Source organism: Crinia signifera, chromosome 19, assembly GCF_055691185.1.
Source record: "Crinia signifera chromosome 19, ASM5569118v1, whole genome shotgun sequence".
Lineage (NCBI taxonomy): Eukaryota > Metazoa > Chordata > Amphibia > Anura > Myobatrachidae > Crinia > Crinia signifera.
The window spans coordinates 44,150,491-44,170,452 of NC_139226.1; positions in this window are offsets into that span (position 1 = coordinate 44,150,491).

The window sequence follows — 19,962 nt, forward strand, 5'->3', positions numbered from 1 at the left end:
CACCTGAGCCTCACACCATCAGCACATGTATGCTATATAATCCATCCTGTGACACCTGAGCGTTACACCATCAGCACATTTATGCTATATAACCCATCTTGTGACACCTGAGCGTCACACCATCAGCACATTTATGCTATATAATCCATCCTGTGACACCTGAGCGTCACACCATCAGCACATTTATACTATATAATCCATCTTGTGACACCTGAGCGTCACTCCATCAGCACATTTATACTATATAATCCATCTTGTGACACCTGAGCGTCACACCATCAGCACATTTATGCTATATAACCCATCTTGTGACACCTGAGCGTCACTCCATCAGCACATTTATACTATATAATCCATCTTGTGACACCTGAGCGTCACACCATCAGCACATTTATGCTATATAATCCATTTTGTGACACGTTATATTCCCCATAAAGTCCCCCAGAGGCAGCGCTGAGGAGTCCGTTTGGCCTGCGGAGATGGGGCAGATGAGCCGGGACCCCCCCTACACGCTGCACTTGGGCGCATCAACAAGTGCGCGGCGGCGGGGGAGCGAGAGGGCTGCATATCCCAGGGTGCCCAGCTGTCCATCACCGGCCCCGGGGGCCAAGCACTGCCTCCAGCCAGCAGGTGTCACCACCAGCAGGCTTCTGGGCCGATGTCTTCAAGGGGACGCACTGTCACGCACAGAGCAGCCTCTGCCCCATGATCTCCTGGTGCTCACTGTCCCCCCCGCTGCTGCGGCATGTCAGGGCTGAGGGGGGAGTGTCCACACGCTGCCGCGCTAGCAGCTTACACTGTCAGCGGGAGGAGACTTCTAGCGCGGCAGCGGCTATTAACTATGCAGGGCGGGCAGAAACAGGCAGGGCGAAAATCGGCAGCTATAAAAGGGGCAGTGCGCAGCGCCCCGTGAAATAAGCCTAGCGGGAACACTACTACCCTGTATAGCACCGACTTGCTGACACATTACATGTATCTATAGCAGCCTACCCTGTATAGCACGTCTTACTGACACATAGTGTGTATCTATAGCAGCCTACCCTGTATAGAACTGGCTTACTGACACATCGTGTGTATCTATGGCAGCCTATCTGTATGGCACTGGCTTACTGACTCTTTGTGAGTAACTACTGACATATTGTGTGTAAGTTTAGCAGCTCACCCTGTAATTAGAGATGTGCGGCGGCCACTTTTCGGGTTTTGGTTTTGGATCTGGATCTCCCTTCGTGTTTTGTATCTGGATTGGTTTTGGCAAAACCACCATTGTGGGTTTTGGTTTTGGATCTGGATTTTTTTAAAAAAATGCTAAAAATGGCTAAAATAAGAGAATTTGGGCCTGTTTTTGCCCCTAAAGTATTATTGACCTCAATAACATTAGTTTCCACTCATTTCTAGTTAATTTTGATCACTTCACAGCTTACTAAATTGTTTTCATTTACTGTAGTTGGGCCAAAAGGGTATACCGAGGTAGCTGGATGACTAAGCTAAGCGACAGCAGTCGGCATCACATACATGTGGACCTTACACTTCCAACCTGGCAGAGCGGCACTGCAGGGGCAGACAGGGTGGCAGTTTAATAAACTATCCCAAAAAAAGAGAAATGCTCCAAAGAGCACATACAAAGAGGTATCGGCCTTGTCATGACTGGTGGTAGCAGCTTCAGCACTTCTATCAGGTTGCTGATCTCCCACTATTTCCTCCTCCATCATCCTCCAAAAATGTGTTTTTATTTTATTTATTACTTTTATTTATTTTTCATACTTTACACTGGACACAGCCTGTCATACTGGACACAACCCCTTGGACACTGGACACTGTCCCTGGACACAGCCCCTGGACACTGCCCCTGGACACTGGACACAGCACGTCACCCTGGACACAGCCCCTGGACAATGGACACAGCCTCTGGACACAGCCCCTGGACACTGCCCCTGGACACAGCCCGTCACACTGGACACAGCCCCTGGACAATGGACACAGCCGTCACACTGGACACAGCCTCTGGACACCGCCCCTGGACACAGCTCCTGTACACTGGACACAGCCTTCACACTGGACACTGCCCCTGGACACTGGACACAGCCCGTCACCCTGGACACAGCCCCTGGACAATGGACACAGCCCCTGGACACTGCCCCTGGACACAGCCCGTCACACTGGACATAGGCCCTGGACAATGGATACAGCCGTCACACTGGACACAGCCTCTGGACACCGCCCCTGGACACAGCTCCTGTACACTGGACACAGCCTTCACACTTGACACTGCCCCTGGACACTGGACACAGCCCTTCACCCTGGACACAGCCCCTGGACAATGGACACAGCCCGTTACCCTGGACACAGCCCCTGGACACAGCCCCTGGACAATGGACACAGCCTCTGGACACCGCCCCGGGACACAGCTCCTGTACACTGGATACAGCCATCACACTGGACACTGCCCCTGGACACAGCCCCTGGACCCTGGACACAGCTCCTGTACACAGCTCGTGTATACTGGACACAACCCCTGTACACTGGACACAACCCCTGTACACAGCCCCTGTACACTGGACACAGCCCCTGTCACACTGGACATTGGATATATGTAGTCACACTGGACAATGGATATATGTCACACTGGACTCTGGATATATGTCGTCACACTGGACAATGGATATATGTCACGCTGGACACAGGATATATGCCGTCACACAAAGGTTACATGTCACACTGGACACAGGATATATGTCGTCACACTGGACAATGGATATATGTCACACTGGACACAGGATATATGTTGTCAGACTGGACAATGGATATATGTCACGCTGGACACTGGATATATGCCGTCACACAATGGTTACATGTCACACTGAACACTGGATATATGTTGTCACACTGGACAATGGATATATGTCACACTGGACACTGGATATATGTCGTCACACTGGACACTGGATATATGTCATCACACTGGACACTGGATATATGTAGTCACACTGGACACAGGATATATGTCGTCACACTGGACACAGGATATATGTCACATTGGACACTGGATATATATTGTCACACTGGACACTGGATATATGTAGTCACACTGGACACAGGATATATGTCGTCACACTAGACAATGGATATATGTCACACTGGACACTGGATATATGTCGTCACACTGGACAATGGATATATGTCACGCTGGACACAGGATATATGTCGTCACACTGGACAATGGATATATGTCACGCTGGACACTGGATATATGCCGTCACACAATGGTTAGATGTCACACTGGACACATGTCGTCACACTGGACACAGTATATATGTCGTCACACTGGACAATGGATATATCTGTCACACTGGACACTGGATATATGTCCTCACACTGGACACAGGATATATGTCGTCACACTGGACACAGGATATATGTCATCACACTGGACACAGGATATATGTCGTCACACTGGACAATGGATATATGTCGTCACACTGGACATAGGATATATGTCGTCACACTGGACACAGGATATATGTCGTCACACTGGACAATGGATATATGTAGTCACATTGGACACAGGATATATGTCGTGACTCGTGACACTGGACAATGGATATAGGCCGTCACACTGGACACAGCCCCTTGTATTACTGCAGCCCCTGTACTCAGTGTACTACTCAGCAGCACTGCAGCCCCTGCGTGTGAGCACTGCAGCACTGAGTTAGTTAGTTAAAGCACACAACACAGGGCTCAGGGCTAAATAAATCACAACACAGGGCTTAGGGCTAAATAAATCACAACAGGGCACGGGCCACAGGACAGCCCCTGGACAGTGGACACTGCAGCCCCTGCGTGTGAGAACTGCAGCACCTAGTTATTTAAATCACACTACAGGGCTCAGGGCAGTGATGGCACAGGGCAGGTCACGGAGCACAGCACAGCATGGCACGGAGCACAGCACCACTTCCCAACCACCCTCTTCACTCTCCAAGATTGGAGTGAAGATGTCGAGCGCGCGTGCGTCTTTTAAAAGATCCCGCTCCCGCGAGAATCCGACAGCGCGATGATGATGTTTTGCCTCGTTTTCGGTCCGGAATTGAGGCGGGAACTCCTGAGCCGCCTCGGATCCCGAGATTCGGATCTGTCGGATCTCGGGGATCCGGACCCGCTCATCTCTACCTGTAATAGCACTAGCTTACTGACACATTGTGTGTAACTATAGTAGCCTACTCTATAGTATGAAAGTAATATAAAGGTGTTCAAATCGCGCTTAGAATAAATCTTGGTGGATGAAGACACAGGGATGGTGTCCCCACACCATATAAACACATGAAAGAAAAAGATCATATGCAAGACCATATGAAATCGTGTCTCGTTCATCAGCGCTTTCAATAGATAATACATCCCTATGAAGGTATATTAGTCTCCTCTTCTCCACCTCAAACTGGTTTATACAGTAGAGATGACTGCAGTATTGAAAGGGATTCTTGTTATTTATGGATACCCATCATCGAAGATGCCTGCCTGAGTGGGGAGAAAATACCATACATCCCTATATTATTAATTTATTTATTAGCAGTTTCTTATATAGCGCACACAGATTCCGCTGCACTTTACAGAGAATATTTGAACATTCACATCAGTCCCTGCCCCAGTGGAGCATACAATCCATATTCCCTACCACATGTGGATTGGGCGTCTCCTCTTTTCCGTTTGTATGAAATAAAGTGTGGCCAAAATCGATAATCATCTGACTATACCACTCTCCAGTGGTGTGTACATAAGGAGAGAGATAAGTGTGCCACGTGTGCTGTTCATCAAGGCTTGTCGGTCTTTTTGTATTCTATACACTGTACTGTCAGGACATAATTACCCATTTCCTTGTCTGCACCAAATAAGCGCTGGACTTGAAGTGTTCGGAAGAAGCCTGCTGTGTCTGTAAGGAGGATATTTATCAAAGATTGGAGAGAGCTAAGGTACCAACCAATCAGCTCTTAGCTGACATTTTTGAAACACAGGCCGTAACATGGCAGTTAGAAGCTGGTTGGCTGTTTTTATCTCTTTCCAACTGTCGACCAATAGTGGTTGACCTAATGACCGTTGACCTAGTTATCGTCGACCTACTAATACACTTTTTTTGACAGACAGCAATGCTAATATTGGTTTGTGTGCATTATTTTAGCACAAACTTGTTAGGAAGATGCAAAATATCAGTCACTGTGAACGAGGGGCCTCACTGCAGCGCTTTGTGAAGTGGCCATTTTGTTTCCTGAGGTAACATTTTGAATGTGCCGCAACCTACTGTATGAACTCCCCAGGCATTTGTAACATTACTGAAATTACAGGATTGTAATGGCTGTTTTAAATACTGCAAGGACCAAAGCAAGGAACCCTCTGAGATGTGTGTAAACAGGAGAATGATGGGGTCTCCTCCTAGACCAAGGGGTCTCCTCCTAGACCAAGGAACCCTCTGAGATGTCCTGTATGTAGACACAATAATGATGAGGTAATGGCTGCATCTCCTCATAGACCAAGGAACCCATCTGAGTTGTGTGTAGACAGGAGAATGATGGGGTATTGGCTATGTCTCCTCATAGATCAAGAAACCCTTTGAGATGTCTGTAGATAGGAGAAAGGAACCAAGGAACCCTCTGAGATGTATGTAGATAGAAGAATCATGGGTAATGGCTATGTCTCCTCATAGACCAAGGAACCCTCTGAGATGTGTGTAGACAGGCGAATGATGGGTAATGACTAGGTCCTTCTCATAGACCAAGGAGCCCTCTGAGATGTGTGCAGACAGAATTATCGGGTAATGGCTAGGTCTTCTCATAGACCAAGGAACCCTCTGAGATGTGTGTAGACATATTTAAAAAAGTAAATGTACACATGTTTTATTTGACATATTCTGACACTGTAGCCGCCAAGCATTCACCCAGCATGGAGATGCTCCAAATGAGGAAATAACCACAGAGATACAGTATTATTCACCACTCATTTTATTACCCAAATTGTTGTTGGAAATAACACATGATGGGGTATAAGATGGGATGTTGCCCATAACAACCAATCAGATTCTATCTAGTATCTCCTAGACAATACTAAATAAATAATTTGTCTATTATCTAGACTACTCATTTATTAAGTATCGTATAGGAGATAATAGATACAGTCTGATTGGTTGTTATGTGCAATATTCCATATTTAACAGAAGTTGAAATGTAGTGGGACGCCTCTACATTGGGAGTGCATGCCACTCCGTGATGGTGACAGGGGTGCATACCACTCCTTGGATGGTATAGGGGGTGCATGCCACTCCAGTGACAGGGACGCTTCCCACTCCGTAAATGGTGACGGGGGCGCATGCCATTCCGTGGATGGCGGCGGGGGTGCATACCACTCCGTGGATGGTGACGGGGGCGTATACCACTCTGTGGGTGGTGACGGGGGGCCACTCCATAGATGTTTCTTGGGTCTCTTGCCACTCCGTGTAGGTTTCCTGGGACTCTTGCCACACCATGGATACTTCCAGGGACTCTTGCCACACCGTGGATGATTCCTGGGACTCTTGCCACTCAGTGGATGCTTCCTGAGACTCTTGCCACTCCGGGGATGTTTCCGGGATCTCGGAATACCAGTCTATTGAGAATGGGTTCTCATGCCACTCCGTGGATTGGAACGGGGGCTCTTGCCTCTCCATGGATGGTGATGGGGGCGTATACCATTCCGTTGATCGTGACGGTGGCTCTTGCCACACCGTGGATATTAACAGGGGCGAATTCCTCAATGGTGAGGAAGCCTGTCTCTCCCTTGGTGCCGGTGGGGCCTGTCTCTCCCTTGGTGCCGGTGGGGACTGTCTCTCCCTTGGTGCCGATGGAGCCTGTCTTTCCCTTGGTGCCGGTGGGGCCTGTCTCTCCCTTGGTGTCGGTGGGGCCTGTCTCTCCCTCGGTGCCGGTGGGGCCTGTCTCTCCCTCGGTGCCGGTGGGGCCTTTCTCTCGCAGGGAGGCGGTGGGGCCTTTCTCTCACAGGGAGGCGGTGGGGCCTTTCTCTCGCGGGGAGGCGGTGGTGCCTTTCTCTCGCGTGGAGGCGGTGGTGCCTTTTTCTCGCGGGGAGGCGGTGGGGCCTGTCTTACCCGCGGTGCCGGGGGCATCTGCCTCTCCCGGGGTTCTTGTTTGGTTTGGCTCTCTGATGGCAATTGGGCCATTTCCCCTCTTGTAGCAAGTTTGACTAACTGCGTCACCTTAATTAAAGATAAAATAGAAATATTAAATAACAAATAGGCTATACACAAATATCCCTTCTAGTCATAATGGACGGAAACACAACGAACAGAGGAAAAATCATTCGATGCGGGTGCTTACGCGTGAATGTGTAAGCGTACGCGTTTGCAGCATAGTGCGGGTATTTGTGTGGCGGGGTGGGCGTGCCTTTGGCGGGATGGAGTTTACCTGCTTGATAGGCAGCGGAAATAGGCAGCCAAGCGAGCCCTTTACGCTACTATACGCGACCTCTCTGGGCGCCATGAAAAGCAAAAAAGTGAATATGGTCCCCGATCTCCTGTCACAATGTTACAATTCATTTCATATTCATACAATTATAATCCGGAATCACAATGCTCCGCTAGTAGGATCAGTATAAATATGTGTTACACAACTGACCACAGATATGCAGGTATCAGCGAATACAATACCATAATGGAGTAATGGGGGAAATAAAGGGCTTTATTATTTAAAGCCCATTTATCAGCAACCTCATTTGCAGTGAAATGTGGGCATAATATCGGTGCCCATTGTAACATGCAAATTGTGATTATTTAACCACCAACAAAAAGAAAGGGTTTAAACCAAAATAAAAAAGTGTTTGTGTGTGTGTGTGTGTGTGGGGGAAGGGGGGACACAAACCCACTGGAATCGAATAACGATTTTAGCTCATATTGAACGCCAAAAATGTTGGGGGTCATTGGGAACCGACAGTGATATAAATAATAAATAACCCCTCAGGTTTGGGCAAAGACCCCCTGAAACACCCACTAAATTGGGACATAACCGCCTTCTATGCTATGACATGCCCACTTTCAGGTGAGCCTCGCCCCTTAAGAAATCCATGAAGAACCCCAATTGCTCAAACAAAAAGAATGAATAGAAATAAGAGCGCACTTACCTTGCCACTATAGAACGGGACGCAGTGCAGGGCTGCTCCCGTTTGTCTCCTCCTTCCTACTCTCTCTCCTCTCTCTCCTTGCTCCTCTCCAAACACAATATATGAACTGAAAATGCTGAATAATCAGACACGTTCAAAAGCTCTGACTGCACAAGTCGGGACCAGGCAACAGAATGACTCCTAGTGTTCCGTCCTGACTCACCAGGCATTGTGACATCATAGAATCACTGTTATGTCATCACAGGGCCATTGTGATGTCATCACACAGGTATTAGCAGCAGCCAGACTGGCAAATATATGTATACAAATAAAGTGGTGCCCATACACTAGTAAGATTTATCTTCAGATCTGGCTGGTTGGAACAAAAACATGGTTATGGATGAGTGACAGTTTGTCTGTTTTCCAACATTTCCAAGCAAATGGTCAACTGTCATTTGCTCTCATCCATAACCATTGTTTTGTTTCAAGCAGCCAGATCTGAAGATAAATCTGAGTGTGTATGGCCACCTTTAGACTATGTGTATGTATAAGCAAGGGCAGAATAGCATATCTCCTACCTGCCTCAATTTACAACCCTGAAATTGGCAAATATATTACCAAAGTGGGAGGCGCTTTGCAGATTGGGGCAGGGTTTTTTATACCAATATAACATGTCTTAATGCTGTCAAGTGTATCAGGCCTTGCCAAGTACCATACTAAAGTTTGGGTAGGGGTCTGTCAGTGCTGCTTCAGCCTCTGTGCTCTCAGAAGGTCTGTTCGGGCACCGCTACTGGTCATGTGCAACCCTGATAAAGCCATTAAACTGAAATGCGCATTGACGGAACACCTGTGTTGTTATGGTAACAGTGATAGGTTACTGTGTGTGGCCTAGACAGAAGGGCTCAATAGTGGAGTTACCTGTAAGCCATAGGATAGATAGCTGCGGAAGGCTGATTGGATATACTGAATCACCTCTATGCAATATTGTTAGCAAACGAGATATTGATAAAGATATTGCTTCACCTGGTGGGCGAACAATCTAGGTCTTAAACACTGAATGATACCATTAACGATTTATAAACGGAATGTTAGGAGTGAATCACTGCTCTCTGACCGTCAGTGTAACATCTACCTACCCTGTATATCACTGGCTTACTGACACATTGTGTAACTATAAACGACTACCCTGTACAGTATATCACATTTTACTGACAAATTGTGTGTAACTATAGTAGCCTACCTAGTGTTCACTCTAGAAATTTTTTAGGGCAGGGTGCTGATCACGGGAACGCCACATTTTTCAATCGCGAGGGCACATTTTTCAATCGCGAGGGCACATTTTTCAATCGCGAGGGCACATTTTTCATTCGCGAGAGCACATTTTTCATTCGCGAGGGCACATTTTAATTTAAAAGGTCAAAATGGTGACACCTGATCTTCAAACCATCAGCACGTTATTGCTACAGTATATAATCCACCTTGTGACACCCGAGCGTCACACCATCGGCACATTTATGCTATATAACCGTCTTGTAAGACCGGAGCGTCACACCATCAGCACATTTATGCTATATAATCCATCCTGTGACACCTGAGTGTCACACCATCAGCACATTTATACTATATAACCCATCTTGTGACACCGGAGCGTGACACCATCAGCACATTTATGCTATATAATCCATCCTGTGACACCTGAGTGTCACACCATCAGCACATTTATACTATATAACCCATCTTGTGACACCGGAGCGTCACACCATCAGCACATTTATGCTATATAATCCATCCTGTGACACCTGAGCGTCACACCATCAGCACATTTATGCTATATAACCATCTTGTGACACCAGAGTGTCACACCATCGGCACATTTATGATATATCACCCATCTTGTGACACCGGAGTGTCACACCATCGGCACATTTATGCTATATAATCCATCCTGTGACACCTGAGCCTCACACCATCAGCACATTTATGCTATATAATCCATCCTGTGACACCTGAGCGTTACACCATCAGCACATTTATGCTATATAACCCATCTTGTGACACCTGAGCGTCACACCATCAGCACATTTATGCTATATAATCCATCCTGTGACACCTGAGCGTCACACCATCAGCACATTTATACTATATAATCCATCTTGTGACACCTGAGCGTCACTCCATCAGCACATTTATACTATATAATCCATCTTGTGACACCTGAGCGTCACACCATCAGCACATTTATGCTATATAACCCATCTTGTGACACCTGAGCGTCACTCCATCAGCACATTTATACTATATAATCCATCTTGTGACACCTGAGCGTCACACCATCAGCACATTTATGCTATATAATCCATTTTGTGACACGTTATATTCCCCATAAAGTCCCCCAGAGGCAGCGCTGAGGAGTCCGTTTGGCCTGCGGAGAGGGGGCAGATGAGCCGGGACCCCCCCTACACGCTGCACTCGGGCGCATCAACAAGTGCGCGGCGGCGGGGGAGCGAGAGGGCTGCATATCCCAGGGTGCCCAGCTGTCCATCACCGGCCCCGGGGGCCAAGCACTGCCTCCAGCCAGCAGGTGTCACCACCAGCAGGCTTCTGGGCCGATGTCTTCAAGGGGACGCACTGTCACGCACAGAGCAGCCTCTGCCCCATGATCTCCTGGTGCTCACTGTCCCCCCCGCTGCTGCGGCATGTCAGGGCTGAGGGGGGAGTGTCCACACGCTGCCGCGCTAGCAGCTTACACTGTCAGCGGGAGGAGACTTCTAGCGCGGCAGCGGCTATTAACTATGCAGGGCGGGCAGAAACAGGCAGGGCGAAAATCGGCAGCTATAAAAGGGGCAGGGCGCAGCGCCCCGTGAAATAAGCCTAGCGGGAACACTACTACCCTGTATAGCACCGACTTGCTGACACATTACATGTATCTATAGCAGCCCACCCTGTATAGCACGTCTTACTGACACATAGTGTGTATCTATAGCAGCCTACCCTGTATAGAACTGGCTTACTGACACATCGTGTGTATCTATTGTAGAGTTTTATTTTAGGGATCATATATCTCTCTTATCCCAATAAGGGTTATTGAGATTGAAATATTATATAAAATATATTTATTATATCTGGTATTGATATAATAACATATATATTTGACATCTGCAATTATATTCTAATAGACCTTACAATACAATATGCAGAGTACTTGTCATAATTTGATTCCCCAAATATGAGAGTTCGAGACTTGTAATTTTAGCTCCAATTGGAGGATTTTATTTATAGGCAAACAAACCATACAGAATAATTGTAACACAGTAATTAATGTATATGCTATTATATATATCTTTATATTCGCCTCCTTGCTTATATTACCTTAAACAATTGACAAACCTAGATTGCTACAAAACTAACATAAAATGACATACTTACAAGTTACATGGGTATAGCTACCTATGATTCACCTCACCTCCTGCCCATTGCTTATTTATTCCATTCTTTCTCTTGCTTCTCTCTCACATCTCTCCTCCTGACTCTCTGAATAGGTTTCTTGCTGACTGTCCGTGTGTGTCTGTGTGCGAATGTGAGTGTGTGTGTGTGTGAATGTCTACTCTATCTCTCTCCTTATATCCCAAATACATGAATTGAAGTTCCCTGTTCTCATGACGTTATTGAATTTATGGATGCTAATGGTGACAGGGTCTCCTGCTTGTCTGGACTCTAGTGGTAATCTCCTTTGCGAGATCTCCTGTTCTGGTCTCTCCCTGTGCATCAATCTATTTTACACTCTTGTTGTCAAAATACACAATAGTGTCCTGTCTGTCCTGCAAAGTAACTTGGATGACGTACTAGCAGTCTACATTCTCCAGGTGGCTGGGGTCTGGCCCATAGTGTATACATTGCTTACTCCTTACAGCACAGACTACCTAAATACAAATATTGCTACATTCTGTAAACATTTAAATGATATACATATTCAATTTATAGCTACATTACTTTATAGTATCAAAATAATATTCAATTTCTATGCAAACAAAATTATATATGGTAACAGTCCCCCGCTTGTGACCATGAGAAATTATTTTGATTGGTCACACAGTAAATTACCATAATTGCTTCATATATATTTTCAAACATTCTTTTCCCAACTCTCCTAACCATACATTAACCATTAGTGTGAAATATCCTAACTTAATTAACCTGATTTACCCTATAATAACTAAATTTGACCAAGGACAGAGGTTATTTATATTCAGTATTCATGAGGAAAATATTTTCATTGCTACAGACAGTTATATGCCATGCCATGGCTTGCCTTGTAGATGTTGTTTGGTCGATGAGTGAGGACACTTTCCTTGTACTGTTGCTCACAGTGATTTCCTGGCTGAGGGCTGTCACCTGTGTGGGTTGTAGTTCTTGGAGACACTTTACATTTGCAGTATAATGCACGTAGAAGTAGAATTCTTCATAGAGGCTGTTGACTTGCTTGAAATGTTGCTTTACATGTATAGAGGCTGTTGACTTGCTTGAAATGTTGCTTTACTTGTGTGGCCCTTGGAGTGCTGTGGTCTTGATAAATTTCTTCACCACAGTTTTGCAAAACACAGTGCCTTTGATAAGCCTCATTAATGCAGTCCTTAGCGAGTTTGCTTTGTATGTCCTTTACGATCCTTTACGATTATCGCTGTGATCGTGACAAGTGTCCTTGTGCGTCCTTTAAGATTATCGCTGTGATCGTGACAAGTGTCCTTGTGCGTCCTTTAAGATTATCGCGCTGCAATCATGATAAGTGTCCATGTCTCTCTTTAACCCCAACCTCGTTGTGTTGAACAAAACAGTTTGTGATGTTGAATACAGCAGTTGAAACTTTAACCAAGTATTTTTGCTTTACTGGTTGGTAAGAACATTTATCTTCAGGCATTGGCAGGTAAATGTCTGGGGTAGATTCTAAAGGATCCACTCCATTTATACTAAATTTCCTCACTGAATAATAATTTACCATTCAGTCTCTGATCTCTTACCTACCTTCCTATATGCTATCTTATCTTAAACTAAAATAACCATACACCAGCTAAATCCTATAACTAACAATGATATTTTGATTTGACGTATCTATGACAACATCCTATCAATACAATAAATGACTATGATTTTGCTTCAAAGTAATACCAAATATCTGTTAAGAATGGGTTTGGCTATATCGAATTCCATCCAGTATGTGTGATATGCAGCCATGTGCATATAAAATAACTACAATATCCCATCTATGCTATTGTTCATTCTCTTAGACTTGGTTATGTCTGTATTAAGAGATTGGTCCATCTCAACAACTAACAAAACGTTTCTCTTTTACAATTTGATGTAAGGCATACCATTCTTTGTCTGATATTTAAATTAGTTTGAAGCTTTTTAAGAAGGAAGCATATATATATAATCAGCATATACTCATAAGAAAAATAAGAAGAAAAAGAAAACAAATATTTACAAGGTATATACAATTACATAAGAATAAAGATCATATGTGTGAATTGATCGGAAATTAAAAATGTATGTACAAAAGGATTCTGCATGCTTGGTGGTTAGAATAAAGCACACTGTAAATGGAATGTCCATGTGTCACAGTGTCCTGACAAACAAACAAACAATGATTGCTGTAGTGAGGGGGTTAATGAACTTCTCCTGAAGAAGAGAAAAGGGGATTTTGTCCATGTGTCCAGAAAACAAATAATAGTTGCTGTAGTTAAACCTTTTCCTTCTCTGAAGGACTGAAGAACGAAAAAGAAACTAATAAAAACAAGTCCTTTGATTTTTGTCCATGTGACAGTTTTTTTAGAGCTACTGTGGATTCTCCTTGGATGACAAATACAAGCTGTGCGAGGTACTGGCTCTTTGTATAATTGCAGCAATAAAAGGTTTAGTAGAGGTTGTTGTTGCGACTTGGGGCTTTCTTTAAAACTTTGTGTCCATTAGTATTGAAGCTGCTGTGCAGGACTAAAATTGAAACAAAAAGAAATACAATTACTATCATTGCTAGTGGTGTGACATTTGCTAGCTATATCTTTTGTGCTATCTACTGGTCCAACATTGCTGGCCATGTTTTCTGGTTTGTACCATTTCTCTCCTCTATGTAATAGTATATGTCACTGACAACATAAACTTTGCTGCAGGTATATGATGCAGGTTACATTTAATCTGGATCTTGTATCCATTTAAAAATGTGGCAGTTTCTTACACCACCCAAGGACTAGATTTAATCTAAAAAGTAAAAGAACGATACTCCCTGTTGTCATTGCCAGGATGCATCTTTTCTCGATTTGCTTTTGGTGGTCCTGCGAGTTTCTTCAGTCTGGAAACTTGGAGCTTCTGAAAAATATACTTATGGGGCGAGAAACTGGTTAGTCTGTGCCATATATGCTTGGTATGACTCGGAGCTTCATGTTTGACCAAACCTAAAATAAAATGGTTAGGACTCCAGGACATATAAACATTCTCATCCTGGTGATGCTTTTTAGCATTCCTGTACTTCTGTGTGGTGTTCACAGATTGACACTCTGCATGTGGTCTCTCTAAGAGACTGTGGACATTTGCTCCACCACTAGATGTCTCTAACTGCTGTGTGGGGGTTACAGAGATGGTGGAACCTTTTGTGTGATCATGCATGCTCAAATTCATGCCATTGCTCAGCTCAGACATATTTGTGGCTGAATACATTTGCTCATTTAATTCTGTGACAACTTTACCTACAATTGGAGTGTGTGTATACAAGGTTATTGTCTGTTCCCCTTTCCCTGAGGACAACACAAGTTTCTTTGTCACTATGTGGGCTGTGAGAGTGGATTCTGCAGAATCTCTCTCCTCAATGTACTGATCTCCCCCCTTAATCCAAACAGTGCAGGGGATATCTTTCATTGCTCCTGCCTTATTTGCAGTAATGTGCGCTTTGAGGATAGGTATATCGTGCACAGTATTACGTTCTCTCTCTATTACAGAGCCCTGATTAGCATCTGTGACCATTTCAAACTTTGTAGTCTGTTTGTGAATGAGCCCCTCTGTGGTCTCATCCCTGCTCCTAACACCTTTGCTGGGTGCTTCTGTGATCCCTTCATGAGAGATCTGGGCAGTTTGTTCACAATCTGCCAGAAAATTTACTTTTGTCTCAGAATTCTTCTGAGTACACTTCTTAACCTTTAGGGATTTTAAGAAGGAATTCACATTTGCATTAATTTTCAGGCATGCGCTCTTAAGACGTGAACCTGATTTCTCTTTACATTCCTGCTTAACTTCTAAAGTCGCTGCTCTGTGCATTTTCCTAAATGCTACAGCAACTCTTTTCATTTTCAACATTGCACTTATTTTACAATGCTGTATTTATACTTTTGTACACAAGATATCCTCCCAATGAGAGTGTCCGGATTCTCAAAGTTAACTCTAATATCTGGTACTAATTATCATTTATTTGGAAATGCTTATTTCCACTGTTTATTTATTCTAGGCCTTTACAATTATGAAGTGCCTATTTAGTAACATACCCCACTGTGATCTTGCAATGTGTCAGCAGGCTAACATGCCCTTGTGCTGAGCCTAGTAAATGTAGTATTAGTTAAAAATGTTTCTGAATAATGCCATATTATCAATATCTAAGCGTGCACTCCCAGATAATGGTAACAATGGAATATCAGTTCTGTTTCACCAATACGTTATTCTAGGTCTACAAACAATGCAAGATTAAAATACACAATAGTATTACGTTTTCCTAGATACATCCTCACTGTGATTCTGTAGGTTAGGTAGCCAGCTTCACGCATCTGCTACTCCTTATAAATATTATAATCATACAATCAGATACCAAAATGTACAAGTCCTGCTGCGGTCGCCATTGTAGAGTTTTATTTTAGGGATCATATATCTCTCTTATCCCAATAAGGGTTATTGAGATTGAAATATTATATAAAATATATTTATTATATCTGGTATTGATATAATAACATATATATTTGACATCTGCAATTATATTCTAATAGACCTTACAATACAATATGCAGAGTACTTGTCATAATTTGATTCCCCAAATATGAGAGTTCGAGACTTGTAATTTTAGCTCCAATTGGAGGATTTTATTTATAGGCAAACAAACCATACAGAATAATTGTAACACAGTAATTAATGTATATGCTATTATATATATCTTTATATACGCCTCCTTGCTTATATTACCTTAAACAATTGACAAACCTAGATTGCTACAAAACTAACATAAAATGACATACTTACAAGTTACATGGGTATAGCTACCTATGATTCACCTCACCTCCTGCCCATTGCTTATTTATTCCATTCTTTCTCTTCTGCTCGTGGCTCACATCTCTCCTCCTGACTCTCTGAATAGGTTTCTTGCTGACTGTCCGTGTGTGTCTGTGTGCGAATGTGAGTGTGTGTGTGTGTGAATGTCTACTCTATCTCTCTCCTTATATCCCAAATACATGAATTGAAGTTCCCTGTTCTCATGACGTTATTGAATTTATGGATGCTAATGGTGACAGGGTCTCCTGCTTGTCTGGACTCTAGTGGTAATCTCCTTTGCGAGATCTCCTGTTCTGGTCTCTCCCTGTGCATCAATCTATTTTACACTCTTGTTGTCAAAATACACAATAGTGTCCTGTCTGTCCTGCAAAGTAACTTGGATGATGTACTAGCAGCTACATTCTCCAGATGGCTGGGATCTGGCCCATAGTGTATACATTGCTTACTCCTTACAGCACAGACTACCTAAATACAAATATTGCTACATTCTGTAAACATTTAAATGATATACATATTCAATTTATAGCTACATTACTTTATAGTATCAAAATAATATTCAATTTCTATGCAAACAAAATTATATATGGTAACACTATGGCAGCCTGTCTGTATGGCACTGGCTTACTGACTCTTTGTGAGTAACTACTGACATATTGTGTGTAAGTTTAGCAGCTCACCCTGTAATTAAAGATGTGCGGCGGCCACTTTTCGGGTTTTGGTTTTGGATCTGGATCTCCCTTCGTGTTTTGTATCTGGATTGGTTTTGGCAAAACCACCATTGTGGGTTTTGGTTTTGGATCTGGATTTTTTTAAAAAAATGCTAAAAATGGCTAAAATAACAGAATTTGGGCCTGTTTTTGCCCCTAAAGTATTATTGACCTCAATAACATTAGTTTCCACTCATTTCTAGTTAATTTTGATCACTTCACAGCTTACAAAATTGTTTTCATTTACTGTAGTTGGGCCAAAAGGGTATACCGAGGTAGCTGGTTGACTAAGCTAAGCGACAGCAGTCGGCATCACATACATGTGGACCTTACACTTCCAACCTGGCAGAGCGGCACTGCAGGGGCAGACAGGGTGGCAGTTTAATAAACTATCCCAAAAAAAGAGAAATGCTCCAAAGAGCACATACAAAGAGGTATCGGCCTTGTCATGACTGGTGGTAGCAGCTTCAGCACTTCTATCAGGTTGCTGATCTCCCACTATTTCCTCCTCCATCATCCTCCAAAAATGTGTTTTTATTTTATTTATTACTTTTATTTATTTTTCATACTTTACACTGGACACAGCCTGTCATACTGGACACAACCCCTTGGACACTGGACACTGTCCCTGGACACAGCCCCTGGACACTGCCCCTGGACACTGGACACAGCACGTCACCCTGGACACAGCCCCTGGACAATGGACACAGCCTCTGGACACAGCCCCTGGACACTGCCCCTGGACACAGCCCGTCACACTGGACACAGCCCCTGGACAATGGACACAGCCGTCACACTGGACAAAGCCTCTGGACACCGCCCCTGGACACAGCTCCTGTACACTGGACACAGCCTTCACACTGGACACTGCCCCTGGACACTGGACACAGCCCGTCACCCTGGACACAGCCCCTGGACAATGGACACAGCCCCTGGACACTGCCCCTGGACACAGCCCGTCACACTGGACATAGGCCCTGGACAATGGATACAGCCGTCACACTGGACACAGCCTCTGGACACCGCCCCTGGACACAGCTCCTGTACACTGGACACAGCCTTCACACTTGACACTGCCCCTGGACACTGGACACAGCCCGTCACCCTGGACACAGCCCCTGGACAATGGACACAGCCCGTTACCCTGGACACAGCCCCTGGACAATGGACACAGCCTCTGGACACCGCCCCGGGACACAGCTCCTGTACACTGGATACAGCCATCACACTGGACACTGCCCCTGGACACAGCCCCTGGACCCTGGACACAGCTCCTGTACACAGCTCGTGTATACTGGACACAACCCCTGTACACTAGACACAACCCCTGTACACAGCCCCTGTACACTGGACACAGCCCCTGTCACACTGGACACTGGATATATGTAGTCACACTGGACAATGGATATATGTCACACTGGACTCTGGATATATGTCGTCACACTGGACAATGGATATATGTCACGCTGGACACAGGATATATGCCGTCACACAAAGGTTACATGTCACACTGGACACAGGATATATGTCGTCACACTGGACAATGGATATATGTCACACTGGACACAGGATATATGTTGTCAGACTGGACAATGGAGATATGTCACGCTGGACACTGGATATATGCCATCACACAATGGTTACATGTCACACTGAACACTGGATATATGTTGTCACACTGGACAATGGATATATGTCACACTGGACTCTGGATATATGTCGTCAAACTGGACACTGGATATATGTCATCACACTGGACACTGGATATATGTAGTCACACTGGACACAGGATATATGTCGTCACACTGGACACAGGATATATGTCACATTGGACACTGGATATATATTGTCAGACTGGACACTGGATATATGTAGTCACACTGGACACAGGATATATGTCGTCACACTAGACAATGGATATATGTCACACTGGACACTGGATATATGTCGTCACACTGGACAATGGATATATGTCACGCTGGACACAGGATATATGTCGTCACACTGGACAATGGATATATGTCACGCTGGACACTGGATATATGCCGTCACACAATGGTTAGATGTCACACTGGACACATGTCGTCACACTGGACACAGTATATATGTCGTCACACTGGACAATGGATATATCTGTCACACTGGACACTGGATATATGTCCTCACACTGGACACAGGATATATGTCGTCACACTGGACACAGGATATATGTCATCACACTGGACACAGGATATATGTCGTCACACTGGAAAATGGATATATGTCGTCACACTGGACATAGGATATATGTCGTCACACTGGACACAGGATATATGTCGTCACACTGGACAATGGATATATGTAGTCACATTGGACACAGGATATATGTCGTGACTCGTGACACTGGACAATGGATATAGGCCGTCACACTGGACACAGCCCCTTGTATTACTGCAGCCCCTGTACTCAGTGTACTACTCAGCAGCACTGCAGCCCCTGCGTGTGAGCACTGCAGCACTGAGTTAGTTAGTTAAAGCACACAACACAGGGCTCAGGGCTAAATAAATCACAACACAGGGCTTAGGGCTAAATAAATCACAACAGGGCACGGGCCACAGGACAGCCCCTGGACAGTGGACACTGCAGCCCCTGCGTGTGAGCACTGCAGCACCTAGTTATTTAAATCACACTACAGGGCTCAGGGCAGTGAGGGCACAGGGCAGGTCACGGAGCACAGCACAGCATGGCACGGAGCACAGCACCACTTCCCAACCACCCTCTTCACTCTCCAAGATTGGAGTGAAGATGTCGAGCGCGCGTGCGTCTTTTAAAAGATCCCGCTCCCGCGAGAATCCGA